General features: G+C 47.4%; 13 non-coding genes across 13 annotated transcripts; all 13 read left to right on the top strand.

Annotated features, from left to right (window-relative positions):
• The first annotated feature begins 259 nt into the window (after nt 1–259).
• LOC149271483 (small nucleolar RNA U3) lies at nt 260–475 on the top strand. The gene has a single exon (XR_016279740.1). It is a non-coding gene; the product is annotated as a small nucleolar RNA U3 (small nucleolar RNA).
• Nucleotides 476–1,010: 535 nt separating this feature from the next.
• On the top strand, nt 1,011–1,174 carry LOC149271482 (U1 spliceosomal RNA). Its single transcript, XR_016279716.1, has one exon. It is a non-coding gene; the product is annotated as a U1 spliceosomal RNA (small nuclear RNA).
• Nucleotides 1,175–2,047: 873 nt separating this feature from the next.
• LOC149271481 (small nucleolar RNA U3) lies at nt 2,048–2,263 on the top strand. Its single transcript, XR_016279730.1, has one exon. It is a non-coding gene; the product is annotated as a small nucleolar RNA U3 (small nucleolar RNA).
• A 535-nt stretch (nt 2,264–2,798) lies between these two features.
• LOC149271480 (U1 spliceosomal RNA) lies at nt 2,799–2,962 on the top strand. Its single transcript, XR_016279722.1, has one exon. It is a non-coding gene; the product is annotated as a U1 spliceosomal RNA (small nuclear RNA).
• An 873-nt stretch (nt 2,963–3,835) lies between these two features.
• Nucleotides 3,836–4,051, top strand: LOC149271479 (small nucleolar RNA U3). Its single transcript, XR_016279729.1, has one exon. It is a non-coding gene; the product is annotated as a small nucleolar RNA U3 (small nucleolar RNA).
• A 535-nt stretch (nt 4,052–4,586) lies between these two features.
• Nucleotides 4,587–4,750, top strand: LOC149271478 (U1 spliceosomal RNA). The gene has a single exon (XR_016279721.1). It is a non-coding gene; the product is annotated as a U1 spliceosomal RNA (small nuclear RNA).
• Nucleotides 4,751–5,624: 874 nt separating this feature from the next.
• On the top strand, nt 5,625–5,840 carry LOC149271477 (small nucleolar RNA U3). The gene has a single exon (XR_016279734.1). It is a non-coding gene; the product is annotated as a small nucleolar RNA U3 (small nucleolar RNA).
• Nucleotides 5,841–6,375: 535 nt separating this feature from the next.
• Nucleotides 6,376–6,539, top strand: LOC149271476 (U1 spliceosomal RNA). Its single transcript, XR_016279719.1, has one exon. It is a non-coding gene; the product is annotated as a U1 spliceosomal RNA (small nuclear RNA).
• Nucleotides 6,540–7,413: 874 nt separating this feature from the next.
• Nucleotides 7,414–7,629, top strand: LOC149271475 (small nucleolar RNA U3). Its single transcript, XR_016279743.1, has one exon. It is a non-coding gene; the product is annotated as a small nucleolar RNA U3 (small nucleolar RNA).
• Nucleotides 7,630–8,164: 535 nt separating this feature from the next.
• On the top strand, nt 8,165–8,328 carry LOC149271474 (U1 spliceosomal RNA). Its single transcript, XR_016279718.1, has one exon. It is a non-coding gene; the product is annotated as a U1 spliceosomal RNA (small nuclear RNA).
• An 873-nt stretch (nt 8,329–9,201) lies between these two features.
• Nucleotides 9,202–9,417, top strand: LOC149271473 (small nucleolar RNA U3). Its single transcript, XR_016279728.1, has one exon. It is a non-coding gene; the product is annotated as a small nucleolar RNA U3 (small nucleolar RNA).
• A 535-nt stretch (nt 9,418–9,952) lies between these two features.
• Nucleotides 9,953–10,116, top strand: LOC149271472 (U1 spliceosomal RNA). The gene has a single exon (XR_016279717.1). It is a non-coding gene; the product is annotated as a U1 spliceosomal RNA (small nuclear RNA).
• Nucleotides 10,117–10,989: 873 nt separating this feature from the next.
• LOC149271471 (small nucleolar RNA U3) lies at nt 10,990–11,204 on the top strand. Its single transcript, XR_016279741.1, has one exon. It is a non-coding gene; the product is annotated as a small nucleolar RNA U3 (small nucleolar RNA).
• The last annotated feature ends 12,516 nt before the right edge of the window (nt 11,205–23,720 follow it).

Below are 23,720 nucleotides of genomic sequence, written 5' to 3'. Positions count from 1 at the left end.
TGTTCTGCGCTGCCTCGCAGCCTGCCTTGGATGTAATGTATGTTCAGTGGTTGAATAAACGCAATCTAGCCTATTTCACGCATTGACTTCTAAGAAAAGCGTTACGAATTGGTTTTTTTTTGTTTGTTTTCATAAGATTCATGCATTGCAAAGTCTTCTTCTCTTTCGGAGTTGTGCGAATGTCTTAACTTTAGTTTGTCGCTGCAAGCTATATAGCGATGCCTTTAGGTGGGACGGTGTCCCTCGCAGAGCGGACGTCAAGACTGTACTTTCAGGGGTCATTTCTATAGTGCCCGACTGGAGAAATGTGCTCGGAAGTGGTCAGGCTCGGTAACCACGATGAAGAGCTCGCGTGCGTTCCCCTGAGCGCGAAACGAGTATCAAGCGCCGTGGCTAACGGCTGCTTGTTGCTTTTGATGACTGGTCCTTTCTTCGCGAGAGCAGGTTAGGAGGGGGAACGCGCAAGCTGAGTGGTTACTTCTCGTAGCGACGCGTTGAGCTGTGCTTTCTGCGGATACAGCCTTAATTGTGTTTGTTGGCCTCTTTCGAGGGCCTTCCTTCTATGCCGTCGTACTAGCTTTCGAGGCAGGCCTACTCTTAACAGGATAGACACCTCGCGAGGGGCTTAATGTTGCCTATGTTTCATGAGCCTTTAATGGAAACGTTCTACGTGCCAACATCAAATGATAGCCAAGTCCTGTTGCCCGGCTCGTGCTTTAAGGTCGCCAAGGGGTAAATGCTCCATCCCCGCCGCGAGGTCCTGCTGATGGGCGGTGCTACCGCGTGCAAATTTTTGTGCTGCAAAGCACTCTGGGAATGCTGGATTTTACAAGCGCAGCTTAACACGGGAAGATTTTTCCCTGAAGGGCAACAATGAGGAATTTCCTGTGTGCAGGCACCTTGTCCAAGCAGCTGTTCTGCACAGAGCCAAGTGTTAGAGCAGAAACCCCCACCACGACTTTAGCGAGGGGTGTGGAAGTGGCGCCCCCCACCATCTTCTATGGCAGCTCATACTTACCTGGCAGGGGAGATACCCTGATCACGAAGGGGGTTCTCCCAGGGTGAGGCTCAGCCATTGCACTCTGGCTGTGCTGACCCCTGCGATTTCCCCAAATGCGGGAAACTCGACTGCATAATTTCTGGTAGTGGGGGACTGCGTTCGCGCTTTCCCCTGATCATCCCGGTTTAACGATAGAGCCCGCAGTATCTCTGGTATCAGCTGGTGGTTCTCCAGGCGTGGCCCTTGCCGCTACCTCCTAAGGGGGCTGCTCTAGCGCCTTGAGGCGTGCCTCCTCCGCCTCACCCCGTCTGCTCATCCGCTGGGTTAGCTGGCTTTGCCGCTTCCGACCCAGCCTGCGCTCGGCGCCTCCTAGGCCGGGAGGAAGCTCCTTCGCCCTGTCTCTTCTGATGCTCTTGAAAGGCTGGCGACCGCCGCCCAGCCGCCGGCTTTTCTTTCCTCTCTTTCCCGGGAACTCGCACCTGGGCTTGCCCTTCCAGAAGCACGCGCCGCCTAGCCTCTCGTGTTAATGACGCTTTATGCTTTGCCAGGAACCGCCTCCGTTATGGTTAGGGAAAAGGGTACCGCCCCAGACTCTTTGCGGCCTCATCAGGTGTTGCTCCTACGTCAGAGACAATATATCTGCATAAGCCCCACCCCTGGGAGGTCTTAAATGTTAAACGTGTGGTCTCATCACTCACGCTTCTCTGGTTGGTTTTTTTTCCTTCTTGCTTTTCCAAAGCATGCTTAAACGCCATCACAGAGCGTCCTCGGTCAAGCTGCTGATGTTGATGTTCTGCGCTGCCTCGCAGCCTGCCTTGGATGTAATGTATGTTCAGTGGTTGAATAAACGCAATCTAGCCTATTTCACGCATTGACTTCTAAGAAAAGCGTTACGAATTGTTTTTTTTTGTTTGTTTTCATAAGATTCATGCATTGCAAAGTCTTCTTCTCTTTCGGAGTTGTGCGAATGTCTTAACTTTAGTTTGTCGCTGCAAGCTATATAGCGATGCCTTTAGGTGGGACGGTGTCCCTCGCAGAGTGGACGTCAAGACTGTACTTTCAGGGATCATTTCTATAGTGCCTGACCGGAGAAATGTGCTCGGAAGTGGTCAGGCTCGGTAACCACGATGAAGAGCTCGCGTGCGTTCCCCTGAGCGCGAAGCGAGTATCAAGCGCCGTGGCTAACGGCTGCTTGTTGCTTTTGATGACTGGTCCTTTCTTCGCGAGAGCAGGTTAGGAGGGGGAACGCGCAAGCTGAGTGGTTACTTCTCGTAGCGACGCGTTGAGCTGTGCTTTCTGCGGATACAGCCTTAATTGTGTTTGTTGGCCTCTTTCGAGGGCCTTCCTTCTATGCCGTCGTACTAGCTTTCGAGGCAGGCCTACTCTTAACAGGATAGACACCTCGCGAGGGGCTTAATGTTGCCTATGTTTCATGAGCCTTTAATGGAAACGTTCTACGTGCCAACATCAAATGATAGCCAAGTCCTGTTGCCCGGCTCGTGCTTTAAGGTCGCCAAGGGGTAAATGCTCCTTCCCCGCCGCGAGGTCCTGCTGATGGGCGGTGCTACCGCGTGCAACTTTTTGTGCTGCAAAGCACTCTGGGAATGCTGGATTTTACAAGCGCAGCTTAACACGGGAAGATTTTTCCCTGAAGGGCAACAATGAGGAATTTCCTGTGTGCAGGCACCTTGTCCAAGCAGCTGTTCTGCACAGAGCCAAGTGTTAGAGCAGAAACCCCCACCACGACTTTAGCGAGGGGTGTGGAAGTGGCGCCCCCCACCATCTTCTATGGCAGCTCATACTTACCTGGCAGGGGAGATACCCTGATCACGAAGGGGGTTCTCCCAGGGTGAGGCTCAGCCATTGCACTCCGGCTGTGCTGACCCCTGCGATTTCCCCAAATGCGGGAAACTCGACTGCATAATTTCTGGTAGTGGGGGACTGCGTTCGCGCTTTCGCCTGATCATCCCGGTTTAACGATAGAGCCCGCAGTATCTCCGGTATCAGCTGGTGTTTCTCCAGGCGTGGCCCTTGCCGCTACCTCCTAAGGGGGCTGCTCTAGCGCCTTGAGGCGTGCCTCCTCCGCCTCACCCCGTCTGCTCATCCGCTGGGTTAGCTGGCTTTGCCGCTTCCGACCCAGCCTGCGCTCGGCGCCTCCTAGGCCGGGAGGAAGCTCCTTCGCCCTGTCTCTTCTGATGCTCTTGAAAGGCTGGCGACCGCCGCCCAGCCGCCGGCTTTTCTTTCCTCTCTTTCCCGGGAACTCGCACCTGGGCTTGCCCTTCCAGAAGCACGCGCCGCCTAGCCTCTCGTGTTAATGACGCTTTATGCTTTGCCAGGAACCGCCTCCGTTATGGTTAGGGAAAAGGGTACCGCCCCAGACTCTTTGCGGCCTCATCAGGTGTTGCTCCTACGTCAGAGACAATATATCTGCATAAGCCCCACCCCTGGGAGGTCTTAAATGTTAAACGTGTGGTCTCATCACTCACGCTTCTCTGGTTGGTTTTTTTTCCTTCTTGCTTTTCCAAAGCATGCTTAAACGCCATCACAGAGCGTCCTCGGTCAAGCTGCTGATGTTGATGTTCTGCGCTGCCTCGCAGCCTGCCTTGGATGTAATGTATGTTCAGTGGTTGAATAAACGCAATCTAGCCTATTTCACGCATTGACTTCTAAGAAAAGCGTTACGAATTGTTTTTTTTTGTTTGTTTTCATAAGATTCATGCATTGCAAAGTCTTCTTCTCTTTCGGAGTTGTGCGAATGTCTTAACTTTAGTTTGTCGCTGCAAGCTATATAGCGATGCCTTTAGGTGGGACGGTGTCCCTCGCAGAGTGGACGTCAAGACTGTACTTTCAGGGATCATTTCTATAGTGCCTGACCGGAGAAATGTGCTCGGAAGTGGTCAGGCTCGGTAACCACGATGAAGAGCTCGCGTGCGTTCCCCTGAGCGCGAAGCGAGTATCAAGCGCCGTGGCTAACGGCTGCTTGTTGCTTTTGATGACTGGTCCTTTCTTCGCGAGAGCAGGTTAGGAGGGGGAACGCGCAAGCTGAGTGGTTACTTCTCGTAGCGACGCGTTGAGCTGTGCTTTCTGCGGATACAGCCTTAATTGTGTTTGTTGGCCTCTTTCGAGGGCCTTCCTTCTATGCCGTCGTACTAGCTTTCGAGGCAGGCCTACTCTTAACAGGATAGACACCTCGCGAGGGGCTTAATGTTGCCTATGTTTCATGAGCCTTTAATGGAAACGTTCTACGTGCCAACATCAAATGATAGCCAAGTCCTGTTGCCCGGCTCGTGCTTTAAGGTCGCCAAGGGGTAAATGCTCCTTCCCCGCCGCGAGGTCCTGCTGATGGGCGGTGCTACCGCGTGCAACTTTTTGTGCTGCAAAGCACTCTGGGAATGCTGGATTTTACAAGCGCAGCTTAACACGGGAAGATTTTTCCCTGAAGGGCAACAATGAGGAATTTCCTGTGTGCAGGCACCTTGTCCAAGCAGCTGTTCTGCACAGAGCCAAGTGTTAGAGCAGAAACCCCCACCACGACTTTAGCGAGGGGTGTGGAAGTGGCGCCCCCCACCATCTTCTATGGCAGCTCATACTTACCTGGCAGGGGAGATACCCTGATCACGAAGGGGGTTCTCCCAGGGTGAGGCTCAGCCATTGCACTCCGGCTGTGCTGACCCCTGCGATTTCCCCAAATGCGGGAAACTCGACTGCATAATTTCTGGTAGTGGGGGACTGCGTTCGCGCTTTCGCCTGATCATCCCGGTTTAACGATAGAGCCCGCAGTATCTCCGGTATCAGCTGGTGTTTCTCCAGGCGTGGCCCTTGCCGCTACCTCCTAAGGGGGCTGCTCTAGCGCCTTGAGGCGTGCCTCCTCCGCCTCACCCCGTCTGCTCATCCGCTGGGTTAGCTGGCTTTGCCGCTTCCGACCCAGCCTGCGCTCGGCGCCTCCTAGGCCGGGAGGAAGCTCCTTCGCCCTGTCTCTTCTGATGCTCTTGAAAGGCTGGCGACCGCCGCCCAGCCGCCGGCTTTTCTTTCCTCTCTTTCCCGGGAACTCGCACCTGGGCTTGCCCTTCCAGAAGCACGCGCCGCCTAGCCTCTCGTGTTAATGACGCTTTATGCTTTGCCAGGAACCGCCTCCGTTATGGTTAGGGAAAAGGGTACCGCCCCAGACTCTTTGCGGCCTCATCAGGTGTTGCTCCTACGTCAGAGACAATATATCTGCATAAGCCCCACCCCTGGGAGGTCTTAAATGTTAAACGTGTGGTCTCATCACTCACGCTTCTCTGGTTGGTTTTTTTTCCTTCTTGCTTTTCCAAAGCATGCTTAAACGCCATCACAGAGCGTCCTCGGTCAAGCTGCTGATGTTGATGTTCTGCGCTGCCTCGCAGCCTGCCTTGGATGTAATGTATGTTCAGTGGTTGAATAAACGCAATCTAGCCTATTTCACGCATTGACTTCTAAGAAAAGCGTTACGAATTGGGTTTTTTTTGTTTGTTTTCATAAGATTCATGCATTGCAAAGTCTTCTTCTCTTTCGGAGTTGTGCGAATGTCTTAACTTTAGTTTGTCGCTGCAAGCTATATAGCGATGCCTTTAGGTGGGACGGTGTCCCTCGCAGAGCGGACGTCAAGACTGTACTTTCAGGGGTCATTTCTATAGTGCCCGACTGGAGAAATGTGCTCGGAAGTGGTCAGGCTCGGTAACCACGATGAAGAGCTCGCGTGCGTTCCCCTGAGCGCGAAGCGAGTATCAAGCGCCGTGGCTAACGGCTGCTTGTTGCTTTTGATGACTGGTCCTTTCTTCGCGAGAGCAGGTTAGGAGGGGGAACGCGCAAGCTGAGTGGTTACTTCTCGTAGCGACGCGTTGAGCTGTGCTTTCTGCGGATACAGCCTTAATTGTGTTTGTTGGCCTCTTTCGAGGGCCTTCCTTCTATGCCGTCGTACTAGCTTTCGAGGCAGGCCTACTCTTAACAGGATAGACACCTCGTGAGGGGCTTAATGTTGCCTATGTTTCATGAGCCTTTAATGGAAACGTTCTACGTGCCAACATCAAATGATAGCCAAGTCCTGTTGCCCGGCTCGTGCTTTAAGGTCGCCAAGGGGTAAATGCTCCTTCCCCGCCGCGAGGTCCTGCTGATGGGCGGTGCTACCGCGTGCAAATTTTTGTGCTGCAAAGCACTCTGGGAATGCTGGATTTTACAAGCGCAGCTTAACACGGGAAGATTTTTCCCTGAAGGGCAACAATGAGGAATTTCCTGTGTGCAGGCACCTTGTCCAAGCAGCTGTTCTGCACAGAGCCAAGTGTTAGAGCAGAAACCCCCACCACGACTTTAGCGAGGGGTGTGGAAGTGGCGCCCCCCACCATCTTCTATGGCAGCTCATACTTACCTGGCAGGGGAGATACCCTGATCACGAAGGGGGTTCTCCCAGGGTGAGGCTCAGCCATTGCACTCCGGCTGTGCTGACCCCTGCGATTTCCCCAAATGCGGGAAACTCGACTGCATAATTTCTGGTAGTGGGGGACTGCGTTCGCGCTTTCCCATGATCATCCCGGTTTGACGATAGAGCCTGCAGTATCTCCGGTATCAGCTGGTGGTTCTCCAGGCGTGGCCCTTGCCGCTACCTCCTAAGGGGGCTGCTCTAGCGCCTTGAGGCGTGCCTCCTGCGCCTCACCCCGTCTGCGCATCCCCTGGGTTAGCTGGCTTTGCCGCTTCCGACCCAGCCTGCGCTCGGCGCCTCCTAGGCCGGGAGGAAGCTCCTTCGCCCTGTCTCTTCTGATGCTCTTGAAAGGCTGGCGACCGCCGCCCAGCCGCCGGCTTTTCTTTCCTCTCTTTCCCGGGAACTCGCACCTGGGCTTGCCCTTCCAGAAGCACGCGCCGCCTAGCCTCTCGTGTTAATGACGCTTTATGCTTTGCCAGGAACCGCCTCCGTTATGGTTAGGGAAAAGGGTACCGCCCCAGACTCTTTGCGGCCTCATCAGGTGTTGCTCCTACGTCAGAGACAATATATCTGCATAAGCCCCACCCCTGGGAGGTCTTAAATGTTAAACGTGTGGTCTCATCACTCACGCTTCTCTGGTTGGTTTTTTTTCCTTCTTGCTTTTCCAAAGCATGCTTAAACGCCATCACAGAGCGTCCTCGGTCAAGCTGCTGATGTTGATGTTCTGCGCTGCCTCGCAGCCTGCCTTGGATGTAATGTATGTTCAGTGGTTGAATAAACGCAATCTAGCCTATTTCACGCATTGACTTCTAAGAAAAGCGTTACGAATTGGGTTTTTTTTGTTTGTTTTCATAAGATTCATGCATTGCAAAGTCTTCCTCTCTTTCGGAGTTGTGCGAATGTCTTAACTTTAGTTTGTCGCTGCAAGCTATATAGCGATGCCTTTAGGTGGGACGGTGTCCCTCGCAGAGCGGACGTCAAGACTGTACTTTCAGGGATCATTTTTATAATGCCCGACCGGAGAAATGTGCTCGGAAGTGGTCAGGCTCGGTAACCACGATGAAGAGCTCGCGTGCGTTCCCCTGAGCGCGAAGCGAGTATCAAGCGCCGTGGCTAACGGCTGCTTGTTGCTTTCGATGACTGGTCCTTTCTTCGCGAGAGCAGGTTAGGAGGGGGAACGCGCAAGCTGAGTGGTTACTTCTCGTAGCGACGCGTTGAGCTGTGCTTTCTGCGGATACAGCCTTAATTGTGTTTGTTGGCCTCTTTCGAGGGCCTTCCTTCTATGCCGTCGTACTAGCTTTCGAGGCAGGCCTACTCTTAACAGGATAGACACCTCGCGAGGGGCTTAATGTTGCCTATGTTTCATGAGCCTTTCATGGAAACGTTCTACGTGCCAACATCAAATGATAGCCAAGTCCTGTTGCCCGGCTCGTGCTTTAAGGTCGCCAAGGGGTAAATGCTCCTTCCCCGCCGCGAGGTCCTGCTGATGGGCGGTGCTACCGCGTGCAAATTGTTGTGCTGCAAAGCACTCTGGGAATGCTGGATTTTACAAGCGCAGCTTAACACGGGAAGATTTTTCCCTGAAGGGCAACAATGAGGAATTTCCTGTGTGCAGGCACCTTGTCCAAGCAGCTGTTCTGCACAGAGCCAAGTGTTAGAGCAGAAACCCCCACCACGACTTTAGCGAGGGGTGTGGAAGTGGCGCCCCCCACCATCTTCTATGGCAGCTCATACTTACCTGGCAGGGGAGATACCCTGATCACGAAGGGGGTTCTCCCAGGGTGAGGCTCAGCCATTGCACTCCGGCTGTGCTGACCCCTGCGATTTCCCCAAATGCGGGAAACTCGACTGCATAATTTCTGGTAGTGGGGGACTGCGTTCGCGCTTTCCCATGATCATCCCGGTTTGACGATAGAGCCTGCAGTATCTCCGGTATCAGCTGGTGGTTCTCCAGGCGTGGCCCTTGCCGCTACCTCCTAAGGGGGCTGCTCTAGCGCCTTGAGGCGTGCCTCCTGCGCCTCACCCCGTCTGCGCATCCGCTGGGTTAGCTGGCTTTGCCGCTTCCGACCCAGCCTGCGCTCGGCGCCTCCTAGGCCGGGAGGAAGCTCCTTCGCCCTGTCTCTTCTGATGCTCTTGAAAGGCTGGCGACCGCCGCCCAGCCGCCGGCTTTTCTTTCCTCTCTTTCCCGGGAACTCGCACCTGGGCTTGCCCTTCCAGAAGCACGCGCCGCCTAGCCTCTCGTGTTAATGACGCTTTATGCTTTGCCAGGAACCGCCTCCGTTATGGTTAGGGAAAAGGGTACCGCCCCAGACTCTTTGCGGCCTCATCAGGTGTTGCTCCTACGTCAGAGACAATATATCTGCATAAGCCCCACCCCTGGGAGGTCTTAAATGTTAAACGTGTGGTCTCATCACTCACGCTTCTCTGGTTGGTTTTTTTTCCTTCTTGCTTTTCCAAAGCATGCTTAAACGCCATCACAGAGCGTCCTCGGTCAAGCTGCTGATGTTGATGTTCTGCGCTGCCTCGCAGCCTGCCTTGGATGTAATGTATGTTCAGTGGTTGAATAAACGCAATCTAGCCTATTTCACGCATTGACTTCTAAGAAAAGCGTTACGAATTGGTTTTTTTTGTTTGTTTTCATAAGATTCATGCATTGCAAAGTCTTCTTCTCTTTCGGAGTTGTGCGAATGTCTTAACTTTAGTTTGTCGCTGCAAGCTATATAGCGATGCCTTTAGGTGGGACGGTGTCCCTCGCAGAGAGGACGTCAAGACTGTACTTTCAGGGATCATTTCTATAGTGCCTGACCGGAGAAATGTGCTCGGAAGTGGTCAGGCTCGGTAACCACGATGAAGAGCTCGCGTGCGTTCCCCTGAGCGCGAAGCGAGTATCAAGCGCCGTGGCTAACGGCTGCTTGTTGCTTTTGATGACTGGTCCTTTCTTCGCGAGAGCAGGTTAGGAGGGGGAACGCGCAAGCTGAGTGGTTACTTCTCGTAGCGACGCGTTGAGCTGTGCTTTCTGCGGATACAGCCTTAATTGTGTTTGTTGGCCTCTTTCGAGGGCCTTCCTTCTATGCCGTCGTACTAGCTTTCGAGGCAGGCCTACTCTTAACAGGATAGACACCTCGCGAGGGGCTTAATGTTGCCTATGTTTCATGAGCCTTTAATGGAAACGTTCTACGTGCCAACATCAAATGATAGCCAAGTCCTGTTGCCCGGCTCGTGCTTTAAGGTCGCCAAGGGGTAAATGCTCCTTCCCCGCCGCGAGGTCCTGCTGATGGGCGGTGCTACCGCGTGCAAATTTTTGTGCTGCAAAGCACTCTGGGAATGCTGGATTTTACAAGCGCAGCTTAACACGGGAAGATTTTTCCCTGAAGGGCAACAATGAGGAATTTCCTGTGTGCAGGCACCTTGTCCAAGCAGCTGTTCTGCACAGAGCCAAGTGTTAGAGCAGAAACCCCCACCACGACTTTAGCGAGGGGTGTGGAAGTGGCGCCCCCCACCATCTTCTATGGCAGCTCATACTTACCTGGCAGGGGAGATACCCTGATCACGAAGGGGGTTCTCCCAGGGTGAGGCTCAGCCATTGCACTCCGGCTGTGCTGACCCCTGCGATTTCCCCAAATGCGGGAAACTCGACTGCATAATTTCTGGTAGTGGGGGACTGCGTTCGCGCTTTCCCATGATCATCCCGGTTTGACGATAGAGCCTGCAGTATCTCCGGTATCAGCTGGTGGTTCTCCAGGCGTGGCCCTTGCCGCTACCTCCTAAGGGGGCTGCTCTAGCGCCTTGAGGCGTGCCTCCTGCGCCTCACCCCGTCTGCGCATCCCCTGGGTTAGCTGGCTTTGCCGCTTCCGACCCAGCCTGCGCTCGGCGCCTCCTAGGCCGGGAGGAAGCTCCTTCGCCCTGTCTCTTCTGATGCTCTTGAAAGGCTGGCGACCGCCGCCCAGCCGCCGGCTTTTCTTTCCTCTCTTTCCCGGGAACTCGCACCTGGGCTTGCCCTTCCAGAAGCACGCGCCGCCTAGCCTCTCGTGTTAATGACGCTTTATGCTTTGCCAGGAACCGCCTCCGTTATGGTTAGGGAAAAGGGTACCGCCCCAGACTCTTTGCGGCCTCATCAGGTGTTGCTCCTACGTCAGAGACAATATATCTGCATAAGCCCCACCCCTGGGAGGTCTTAAATGTTAAACGGGTGGTCTCATCACTCACGCTTCTCTGGTTGGTTTTTTTTCCTTCTTGCTTTTCCAAAGCATGCTTAAACGCCATCACAGAGCGTCCTCGGTCAAGCTGCTGATGTTGATGTTCTGCGCTGCCTCGCAGCCTGCCTTGGATGTAATGTATGTTCAGTGGTTGAATAAACGCAATCTAGCCTATTTCACGCATTGACTTCTAAGAAAAGCGTTACGAATTGGTTTTTTTTGTTTGTTTTCATAAGATTCATGCATTGCAAAGTCTTCTTCTCTTTCGGTGTTGTGCGAATGTTTTAGCTTTAGTTTGTCGCTGCAAGCTGTATAGCGATGCCTTTTGGTGGGACGGTGTCCCTCGCAGGGCGGACCTCAAGACTATACTTTCAGGGTTCATTTCTATAGTGCCCGACTGGAGAAATGTGCTCGGTAGTGGTCAGGCTCGGTAACCATGATGAAGAGCTCGCGTGCGTTCCCCTGAGCTTGAAGCGAGTATCAAGTGCTGTGGCTAGCGGCTGCTTGTTGCTTTTGATGACTGTTCCTTTCTTCGTGAGAGCAGGTTAGGAGGGGAACGCGCAAGCTGAGTGGTTACTTCCCGTAGTGACGTTGAGCTGTGCTTTCTGCGGATACAGCCTTAATTGTGTTTGTTGTCTTCTTCGATGGCTGCATCTGTTCCGCGTCGAGGGCCTTCTTTCTATTCTGTCGTACTAGCTGTCAAGGCAGGCCTACTCTTAACAGGATAGACACCTTGCGAGGGGCTTAATGTTGCCTATGTTTCATGAGCCTTTCATGGAAACGTTCTACGTACCAACATCAAATAATAGCCAAGTCCTGTTTCCCGGCTCGTGCTTTAAGGTCGCCAAGGGGTAAACGCTTCGCAAGTTCAACGCTCCTTCCCCGCCGCGAGGTCCCGCTGATGGGCGGTGCTACCGCGTCCAAATTTTTGTGCTGCAAAGTGTGACAGAATCCTCCATCACTGGGGTCCCTGGAGAGGCCTGAGAGCCGGCCTCCTCCCTATCGACTATGGGCCCAGGCCTTGTAGAGACTTCTGTGTGTGGATACAGGGGTTCAGTTTCTGCTGATGTTCCCCATGTTTTAGCACTCAGTGTCTCAAAACTGTAACGTCAGCTGGACATCCTGTGGTAGGAAGAAGGCTGATTGTCTGTGCATTGTTAATTGTATAGGTGTGAAGTGTTCCCCCTGTTATTGTGTGAGTTAGCCCTTGTCTTAAGACCCCCTGTAGGTATGACTAGGTGTCACTGCTGCATACCTAATTATCAAGTACATAACAGGTAGCTGTTAATCCTGTGAGCTCCTGTTATCTCTGTGTCCTGGCCATTGTCTGTCTCAAGCCAATTATATGTCTATCGCCATTCCACTTAATGTAATTATTTATGTCTCATGTCATTGTTTCCTTCCCCCGGATATTGTGTTGCAGGATTTGATCTAATTACTTCCTTCCTGACATGGTAATTAGATCATGTAATATTTGTCTTGCCCCTTTTCTTACTTGTGTATATATATTATTATTATCCTTTATTTATATAGCGCCAACAGTTTACGCAGCGCTTAATACAATACATAAATTCAAGGGATATGACAAGACAAGAATTGACAGACTAAGACAAACCGATACATTTGGTGGAGAGAGCCCTGCTCGCAAGCTTACAATCTAGAGGGAAATGGGGTGACAAACATAAGGCATAGAGAAAGGGTGAGAGGTATTGTGGGGGTTGTATCGATGACAAGGAAGTTCTAGCAGCTAAGATGGCGCGGCTTCTCTGAAGAAGTGGGTTTTTAGATGTTTCTTGAAAGTTGGGAGGGAGGGACAATGCTGAAGGTTCCTTGGGAGAAGATTCCAGAGATATGGGGCAGCTCGAGTGAAATCTTGTAGACGGGAAAAGGAAGAGGTGATGAGTGAGGAGGAGAGCCTTAGCCCATGGGAGGAACGTAGGGATCGAGTAGGAGAGTATTTGCTAATGAGGTCAGAAATGTACGGAGGAGCAGTATTATGGATGGCCTTATATGTCAGTACCAGGATCTTAAATTTAATTCTAAAGGTAATTGGGAGCCAGTGGAGGGTTTCACAGAGGGGGCAAGCAGAAGAGGAGCGACGTGCAAGGAAGATGAGCCTAGCAGCGGCATTTAGGATAGACTGTAAAGGAGAGAGTCGAGACAGTGGAGTGCCAACCAGAAGAGTGTTGCAGTAGTCAAGACGGGAAATGATAAGGGAATGAACGAGTGTTTTTGTGGATTCTTGGGTGAGGAATGAGCGGATACGAGAGATGTTTTTTAGGTGCAAGCGGCAGGATTTGGCGAGGGACTGAATGTGAGGGATGAAGGAGAGGTTTGAGTCAAGGATGACCCCAAGGCATCGGGCCTGGTTAGTAGGAGAGATAGTCGTGTTGTTAATGGTGATAGAGAATTCAGGTAGTGGAGTGGAGATGGAGGGAGGGAAGATAATGCGTTCAGTTTTAGAAAGATTAAGTTTCAGGTAGTGTTGTGACATCCATGAAGAAATAGCAGACAAGCAATTGGTAATACGGGACAGGAGAGATGGAGAGAGATCAGGAGAAGACAGGTAGATTTGGGTATCATCTGCATATAGGTGATACTGGAGGCCAAATGAGTTCATTAGTGTGCCAAGAGAGGAAGTATAAAGAGAGAACAGCAGAGGGCCAAGGACTGAACCTTGGGGGACACCAACCGAAAGTGGAAGGGGTGATGATGTCTTGCCAGAGAAGTTGACAGAGAAGGAACGGTTAGACAGATATGAGGAGATCCAGGAGAGAGCTGTATCTCGAATGCCTATAGAAGTAAGTGAGTGTAGAAGAAGGTGGTGATCAACAGTATCGAAAGCAGCAGAGAGATCCAGTAGAATTAGAATAGCGTAGTGACCTTTTGCTTTGGCAGAGAGCAAGTCATTGGAGACTTTTGTTAGAGCTGTTTCAGTAGAGTGAAGGGGTTTGAAACCAGACTGTAGAGGGTCAAGGAGGGAATTAGAGGAGAGGAAGTTAATGAGGCGGTTGTACACAATATATAGCTCTGTCTTTGGTTTTAATAAATGAGTCCTGTTTTCACCTCAACATGAGTGTTGTCTGATGTTTGGGGTGGGCTGTAGCCACGCTGTGTAGCTAAGCTTCGGATAGCCACAGTGCCAATGCGGCTTCGGTGCAGCGACGTCCCCCCTTCTATCTACAACGCTTGTTCTGCCTGGCGCTGAAAGGGTTACTCGTTGCTGTTCCGGCAGGAGGAAGCAACGTTTGGCGGGAGTACCCAGTCGGAGTACAGGTCAGTCCGGTCACAACGACCAATAGAGTTGCTCAAATGGACAACTCCTGGCGCCAGAGCTGCTGTGGTGCGCGTTAACCCCGTATTAACCCTGTATTAACCCCTTAACCGGAAAAAACTAAGAAAAAAACGAACACGAAGAATGTCCACGAATATTCGCCCAAAGAGAACGCAGGAACGGACGAATATTCGCGGAATACGAAGATTTTTTTTTTTGCTGAAGACGAAGAGCCCCCTGGTGCCCAAGTCTAATTCACAACCTGCATAATACATATAGCAGAATACGCTTACTATGTAATAATATACATAATAAATATAAAACCCAGCATAGTATATATACCATAATAGTTTCAGTATATAATAAAATACATATTGAATATTTACCCAACATAATACATAAAGCAAAATATTCTCTGTTTATATTAAAATACATAATAAATATAATATCCTTGAATACTCTCAGTGTGTTATAATGTATAATAAATATCATACCCTAAATTATAAATATAGTGGAATACTCTCTGTATATAATATCCTGTATAATACATAAAGAAGAATGCTTTCGGTGTATAATAAAAAAATACTTGCATCACACATATAGGAAAATATTAGTAGATATTAAAGTATATAATATAATATCCTGCATTATATATACATATATACATATATAGGAATACTTTTAAGAATAAAAATCATAATACATTTTATATACTGCATATACTGCTGTGATACTGTCACTCTATAATAACATATATAATAAATATATTATCCAGCATAATACATTTAGTGGAATACTCTCAGTATATAAAAATACATAATAATTCTAATATCCTGCATAATACATAAATCGATAAACTATCAGTATATATTAGCATATTGCATATAACATAATAGTCTCAGTATAAAACACACAGCAGAATACTCAATAGTAAATAATACATGTTATACATAATAAATGTAATACCCAGCATAATGTATATACAGAATAATCTCAGTATATAATAATGTATAATTAATTACTATAATACCCAGCATAATGTATATACAGAATACTCTCAGTATATAATAATATTATACAATAAACACCTATAATACCCATCATAATGTATACACAGAAAAATCTCAGTATATAATAATATATAATAAATAACTATAATACCCAGCATAATGTATATACAGAATACTCTCAGTATATAATAATATATAATAAATAACTATAATACCCAGCATAATGTATATACAGAATACTCTCAGTATATAATAATATATAATTAATAACTATAATACCCAGCATAATGTATATACAGAATACTCTCAGAATATATAATAACTATAATACCCAGCATAATGTATATACAGAATACTCTCAGAATATATAATTAATAACTATAATACCCAGCATAATGTATATACAGAATACTCTCATTATATAATAATATATAATTAATAACTATAATACCCAGCATAATGTATATACAGAATACTCTCAGAATATATAATTAATAACTATAATACCCAGCATAATGTATATACAGAATACTCTCATTATATAATAATATATAATTAATAACTATAATACCCAGCATAATGTATATACAGAATACTCTCAGAATATATAATTAATAACTATAATACCCAGCATAATGTATATACAGAATACTCTCATTATATAATAATATATAATTAATAACTATAATACCCAGCATAATGTATACACAGAATACTCTCAGTATAATCATATATAATAACTATGACTCGGGCACTATCTATAACATACAGCTGAACACATAAATAAAACACGTGAGACATGAGGTCGTTGGAAAAAGTGTAAGGCCACAGCGCTTTATTACTGTGACAAATGCAAGAAATAAAAGAACATATGAGATAGGTTATGCATACATCACATTTTAAAACCAGATAACATTTTGTAGGGATATCCTGCCAAATACCATGCGGAGACCGCTGGGTCGGAACACCCTACCCTTTAAAGTTCCCCCAGGGACTGAACCTGTGATAGATAAATCAGTGACCGGCCCCCTGTATAATGTATATGTAACCCCTTTCTGCCCTACTCCTAGCGACAAACGGTAGTTGGCAGAAGTTACATCTTCTTCTGACGCTGACAGGGATCCTGAGCCTCCGCCATAGTTGGGAGAACGGGACATCTTCTTCTAACACAGTGCCTCCACTCAGTGCAACTTCTATTTATAGGAAACCCACCCCACTGAGTAGATGAGTACCCTCCACTTAATAAAACCTCAAAGACATGAAATAAGTACAGACATGGAAATACAGGCTGTATTGTGGTTAAAGAGATACACATGTAACAGCAGAAATAAACATGCAGTTCCTGGCTAATGTGCAATGATAATAAGTCCCTGGTATAGGAATAATACAGTCACAAGAGTCTTTAGCAGCAGGAATGCAGCCAATAAACTTCCCTTAATAACATGGAAAAAAAACTATGTTTAAACAGTTATAAACTCATGGGTACCTGCAGGTAATTTATGTGCACAACGTTGGGGCCCTTAGATGTTGGTAGCGCTACCCAGATACAATGAGGAAAAAGTCTGAAGTAATCTCTGAAGATAGTGCCTTTGAATGACACCTGTAACTGTAGATATCTCCACTTCTAACAAACAAGGAAAACTGGCTAGGTGCAGATTCCCCTGGTCCTTGACAAGGCTGTGAGTGCACCTTACCAGAAATATCCAGAAGTCCAGCAAAATGGAGGGCAGGAGCAGGATAGCAATCCTTTCTCTTCCTTTTGCTGACAGACTGTGAAAACTGCAGAAAGTTCCAGATGTCTGCAGGGAGCTGAACATAAAATGACAGTCTTCTAACTCTTGTACTTGCAGTGCATTAGACCTCCCTTGCTTCTATTTCAATGTCCCAGCAGAAGTGGATAATCAGGGAAAAAAAACAGTAGGAATACACTTTCTTTCTGCAGAGCCAGAGAACATGGCTTCACCCCTGTCCTCTTCTTCTTGCCACTCCAGCCCCTCCCTCCTCCTTACATGACATGTTAAAAGGGCAAAGTTCAAAATCACCAACTTAAAGCAAACAGCAAAATATAGCAGTCTGTTACATATAGATAAATCAGTGACCCGGCCCCCGGTATAATGTATAGATAAATCAGTGAGCCAGCCCCCTGTATAATGTATAGATAAATCAGTGAGCCGGCCCCCTGTATAATGTATAGATAAATTAGTGACCGGCCCCTGTATAATGTATAGATAAATCAGTGACCGGCCCCTGTATAATGTATAGATAAATCAGTGACCGGCCCCTGTATAATATATAGATAAATCAGTGACCGGCCCCTGTATAATGTATAGATAAATTAGTGAGCCGGCCCCCTGTATAATGTATAGATAAATCAGTGACCGGCCCCTGTATAATTTATAGATAAATCAGTGGCCGGCCCCTGTATAATGTATAGATAAATCAGTGACCGGCCCCTGTATAATGTATAGATAAATCAGTGAGCCGGCCCCTGTATAATGTATAGATAAATCAGTGACCGGCCCCCTGTATAATGTATAGATAAATCAGTGACCGGCCCCTGTATAATGTATAGATAAATCAGTGACCGGCCCCTGTATAATGTATAGATAAATCAGTGACCGGCCCCTGTATAATGTATAGATAAATCAGTGACCGGCCCCTGTATAATGTATAGATAAATCAGTGAGTGGGTGACCTCCTCCCAACAAGCCTCTAGTCGCAGCATGCGCTGCTGGTGAGTCTCCACAATAGGATTTGATGATGGGCTATGAAAGGGTTAATATACTTAGGGAAGTCCTGTTCCCATAAACTGGCACCGCTCCGGCCCCCCCGCCCCCCCTCCACAGCTCCGGCCCCCCCGCCCCCGGGCTCTATGGGAGCCGCACAGTCGGTTCCTGTGAGTTTAATATGAAGCCCCGAGTTGGAAGGACAGCGGGACCCAGCGACTTCTCCCAGCACTGAAAGCGTTAAATGCCAGCAGGCGCTTCAGGGTTTTTTTTAGCCGTTTTTAGTAACTTCCTCTTTCTTTCCGGAAAAACAAAACTTTAGAGCCAGAGAATGTCCTGAACGCAGCAACGAAGTGTCAGCTCCTCGTACCAACACTCAGCTAGGCGAGGCGGTGGGAGGATACTGGCCGTTCCTGGGGGGTGAGTGAGCGTGAGTGGGGGGTGAGCGTGTGTGAGTGGGGGGCGAGCGTGCGTGAGTGGGGGGTGAGTGGGGGTAAGTGGGTGTGAGTTGAGTGAGCTGGTTCTGTGGCAGCCAGGAGGGGGGGGCATAGACTGAGTGGAAACGTGACATTAGAAACCCAGAACCCCCCCGACAGATCGGCCCCCGTCTAGTCGCCCGTTTCTCCTGCTGTAAAGACTCAAACCTTAATCAGTCGTTGGTCTCGTCTTAGATTCAGGAGCCGTATGTCTATCCCATGCATGTTTAATCCCCTTGCTGTATTACCCTCTACCACCTCTGCTGGGAGGCTGTTCAACTTATCTACTACCTTCTATGTAAAGTAAAACTCCCTTTAAGTCGTTTGCCATTTTTAAGTGTTTCCGGATGTACGGAATAAAGTCTAGCATGAGCTGGAACATGATGATGTCATGGGCCATGAGATTAACCCCTGGCATCCTGGAGCAGTCCCAATGTGTCAGGATTGGGTTAAAAATACGGCGGCTGCCTTAAGTCTTTGAACCTGCAATGCGTGGGGCAAATACCTGCCTCTAGGGGGCTTTAAGACCCCAAATGTTCTGAGTTTGGAAGGGTGATAGGAGCAGTCGGGCCGTATTTCCAGCAGTTGTATTTCTCGTCATTGGGCGGCCCGGCTCCCACTCCCTCTCTGACCAATCACATCCCTCCTTTTTCCGCAGGTTTTCCATGTTTACACAAAGGCTGGAAATGAACGCGTTCCCCCGAAAGAATGCTGACGAGCCTGTTGTTCTTCACTAGTATCACACTCTGTCCTGACTTGGTAGGACACTGGGCAGGTAAATGTGCAGTGAGGACATGGAACTGCCTCCCAGCCGTGCTGTGTTCTATAAACACTAGATACAAGGCAGTCTCGCTTAGGGTCTAGATTTGTGGTGCTTGAGCTCAGAGGTATTGCGTGTTACAAAACCTGCCCCATAGGGGTATCTGTGATACACAGGCACGGAGTCCAGAGAACACGTGTCTCATGGGCTCATGGTGTGTTCTTCATGTTCCAGATCACGCCAGTGCTGATGAAGATGATGGACATATCATGGCTGCTGGAAAGAAAATGAAAGAAAAAAACCGCAAACAAAAGCAGGCAGGAACCCACCAGTTATTACCAGCAGAGGTAATCTCATATAGGTTCTTGAGGTTCTACGGCTTTAGAACATATTGGTATTGATAACGGCATGTAGGTTCTGCGTTCTCCTCAGAGCTGACTGCTAAGTATATGATGATAATAATGTCATCTGAACCTAGAACTTCCTCCTACGAGTGATCCAGGGAAAGTCTAGATATGTGGCTCTAGAACCTAGTTCCTTAAGAAGGTTTGCAGTAGAACACACTATATACGGTCTACGCGCTTACCTTAGGATCTCTTGTGACTTAGTACAAGAGATATAACCGACTTTTTTATATGTCCTCCCCTTTGTTAGTCATCAGTTGTAAAGTGCTAGGTATGTCTACAAGAATGACATTTACATTCTAGAGTACAGAAGAGTGAAAATTAACAATAAGATCTTAAGACACCATGGGACAGAATTAGAAGACAGCCCTGCTTACTATTATTAGACATATTTCATGGTGAGCTAGAACATAATGTTAGTGACGATGGGTCCCCAACTTCACATATGAAGGCCCTGAAGCCATGTCTGACATCACGGACACGTCATGAAAACCGTAACCGAAAAGCGTAGCCTTTGCCCACAGGCAGGAGTATTGGTGCTCAAGTCCTCGGGGGCGACCACATCATGACGATGACCCATTCCATGGAGAAGTTCTAGATTAATAGATCTAGAGGAACTAGATATTCACAAAGCTCTATAACAAGGTCATGTCTGTTGTTGGCGTTCGCAGATGAAGTGCAGTTTGTTGAATTTGGATTTCGGGACCGACGCGTTTGACGATCAGTACAGAGGCTGCTCGGAAACACTGAGGGAGGAGATCATGCCCAAAGTCCTGACGATGGAGAAAGCCCTCAATCCAGTCTTCGGTTCCGCGTGGGAACAGGCGGAATCCCAATGGAAGCGAATGAAGCCCACCTTCCGTCTTCCTGTCGGGTTTCGGGATGAGTTTGGAACGGCCATTCGAGTCTACACAACGGATTGGCCGACGGGGAACCCGGTCTACAAAATGTTCAACGGGAACGTCAGTGTCGGAGGCCGCTCCAGGGACCACTACATGCAGCGGTTCCACTTCAAGGCTCTTCACTTCTACCTGACCAGAGCTCTGCAGATCCTGAAGAAGAACTCGAAGAGGAAGCATCAGGCGTACCGAGGAACCGATCATCCCCACGAGGTGTCTGAAGCCCCCCTCCGCTTCGGGAGATTCACATCGACGTCTCTGAACATCGAGGTCGCCAAGGAGTACGGCTCGGGGCTGCTGCTGGAAATAACCACCTGCTTCGGAGTCGACATTCACAGAATCTCCTTTTTCCCTGAAGAACGGGAGGTTTTGGTACCGGTGGCCGAGAAGTTCCGTTACGTCGGAAGGAAGGGAAATGTTTACGTCATTAACAGCACTTGTGAACTGTGCAGCTACTTTAACTGCGCGTATTTAGGAGGTAAGGCCCACCACGGAAAACCGGAGAACGGGAGGGGAAAGAAAATAAAAAGCAAACCCTGAATATCGGGATTAATGCATCGCTCTCGATTTCAGGGGAGAAGCAAGAAGCGTCAGAGTGCAGCAGCTCCGGTAATGTATAAATAATAATATCACACATTGTACAGCGCTGCGGAGTATGACGGCGATATATAAATAATAATATCACACATTGTACAGCGCTGCGGAGTATGACGGCGATATATAAATAATAATATCACACATTGTACAGCGCTGCGGAGTATGACGGCGATATATAAATAATAATAATAATAACACATTGTACAGCGCTGCGGAGTATGACGGCGATATATAAATAATAATAACACATTGTACAGCGCTGCGGAGTATGACGGCGATATATAAATAATAATAATAACACATTGTACAGCGCTGCGGAGTATGACGGCGATATATAAATAATAATATCACACATTGTAAAGCGCTGCGGAGTATGACGGCGATATATAAATAATAATATCACACACTGTACAGCGCTGCGGAGTATGACGGTGATATATAAATAATAATAATAACACATTGTACAGCGCTGCGGAGTATGACGGCGATATATAAATAATAACACATTGTACAGCGCTGCGGAGTATGACGGCGATATATAAATAATAATAATAACACACACTGTACAGCGCTGCGGAGTATGACGGCGATATATAAATAATAATAATAATAACACACATTGTACAGCGCTGCGGAGTATGACGGCGACATATAAATAATAATAACACATTGTACAGCGCTGCGGAGTATGACGGCGATTTATAAATAATAATAACACACATTGTACAGCGCTGCGGAGTATGACGGCGATATATAAATAATAACACATTGTACAGCGCTGCGGAGTATGACGGCGATATATAAATAATAATAACACATTGTACAGCGCCGCAGAGTATGATGGCGATATTTAAATAATAATAATAATAACACACATTGTACAGCGCTGTGGAGTATGACGGCGATATATAAATAATAACACATTGTACAGCGCGGCGGAGTATGACGGCGATATATAAATAATAATAACACATTGTACAGCGCTGCGGAGTATGACGGCGATATATAAATAATAATAACACATTGTACAGCGCTGCGGAGTATGACGGCGATATATAAATAATAACACACATTGTACAGCGCTGCGGAGTATGACGGCGATATATAAATAATAATAACACACATTGTACAGCGCTGCGGAGTATGACGGCGATATATAAATAATAATAATAACACACACTGTACAGCGCTGCGGAGTATGATGGCGATATATAAATAATAATAACACATTGTACACCGCTGCGGAGTATGACGGCGATATATAAATAATAATAACACATTGTACAGCGCTGCGGAGTATGACGGCGATATATAAATAATAATATCATACACTGTACAGCGCTGCGGAGTATGACGGCGATATATAAATAATAAGAACACACATTGTACAGCGCTGTGGAGTATGACGGCGATATATAAATAATAATAACACACATTGTACAGCGCTGCGGAGTATGACGGCGATATATAAATAATAATAACACACATTGTACAGCGCTGTGGAGTATGACGGCGATATATAAATAATAATAACACACATTGTACAGCGCTGCGGAGTATGACGGCGATATATAAATAATAATAATATCACACATTGTACAGCGCTGCGGAGTATGACGGCGATATATAAATAATACTATCACACATTGTACAGCACTGCGGAGTATGACGGCGATATATAAATAATAATAACACATTGTACAGCGCTGTGGAGTATGACGGCGATATATAAATAATAATAACACATTGTACAGCGCTGCGGAGTATGACGGCGATATATAAATAATAATAACACACATTGTACAGCGCTGCAGAGTATGACGGCGATATATAAATAATAATAATAACACATTGTACAGCGCTGCGGAGTATGACGGCGATATATAAATAATAATAACACACATTGTACAGCGCTGCGGAGTATGACGGCGATATATAAATAATAACACACATTGTACAGCGCTGCGGAGTATGACGGCGATATATAAATAATAACACATTGTACAGCTCTGCGGAGTATGACGGCGATATATAAATAATAATAACACACATTGTACAGCGCTGCGGAGTATGACGGCGATATATAAATAATAATAACACACATTGTACAGCGCTGCGGAGTATGACGGCGATATATAAATAATAATAACACGCATTGTACAGCGCTGCGGAGTATGACGGCGATATATAAATAATAACACACATTGTACAGCGCTGCGGAGTATGACGGCGATATATAAATAATAATAACACATTGTACAGCGCTGTGGAGTATGACGGCGATATATAAATAATACTATCACACATTGTACAGCACTGCGGAGTATGACGGCGATATATAAATAATAATAACACATTGTACAGCGCTGTGGAGTATGACGGCGATATATAAATAATAATAACACATTGTACAGCGCTGCGGAGTATGACGGCGATATATAAATAATAATAACACACATTGTACAGCGCTGCGGAGTATGACGGCGATATATAAATAATAATAACACACATTGTACAGCGCTGCAGAGTATGACGGCGATATATAAATAATAATAATAACACATTGTACAGCGCTGCGGAGTATGACGGCGATATATAAATAATAATAACACACATTGTACAGCGCTGCGGAGTATGACGGCGATATATAAATAATAACACACATTGTACAGCGCTGCGGAGTATGACGGCGATATATAAATAATAACACATTGTACAGCGCTGCGGAGTATGACGGCGATATATAAATAATAATAACACACATTGTACAGCGCTGCGGAGTATGACGGCGATATATAAATAATAATAACACACATTGTACAGCGCTGCGGAGTATGACGGCGATATATAAATAATAACACACATTGTACAGCACTGCGGAGTATGACGGCGATATATAAATAATAATAACACATTGTACAGCGCTGTGGAGTATGACGGCGAT

Source organism: Sceloporus occidentalis, unplaced genomic scaffold (assembly GCF_023333645.1).
Source record: "Sceloporus occidentalis isolate IW3139 unplaced genomic scaffold, rSceOcc1.0.p SCAF_503, whole genome shotgun sequence".
Classification (NCBI taxonomy): domain Eukaryota; kingdom Metazoa; phylum Chordata; class Lepidosauria; order Squamata; family Phrynosomatidae; genus Sceloporus; species Sceloporus occidentalis.
This window is presented reverse-complemented; position numbering and strand designations above follow the sequence as displayed.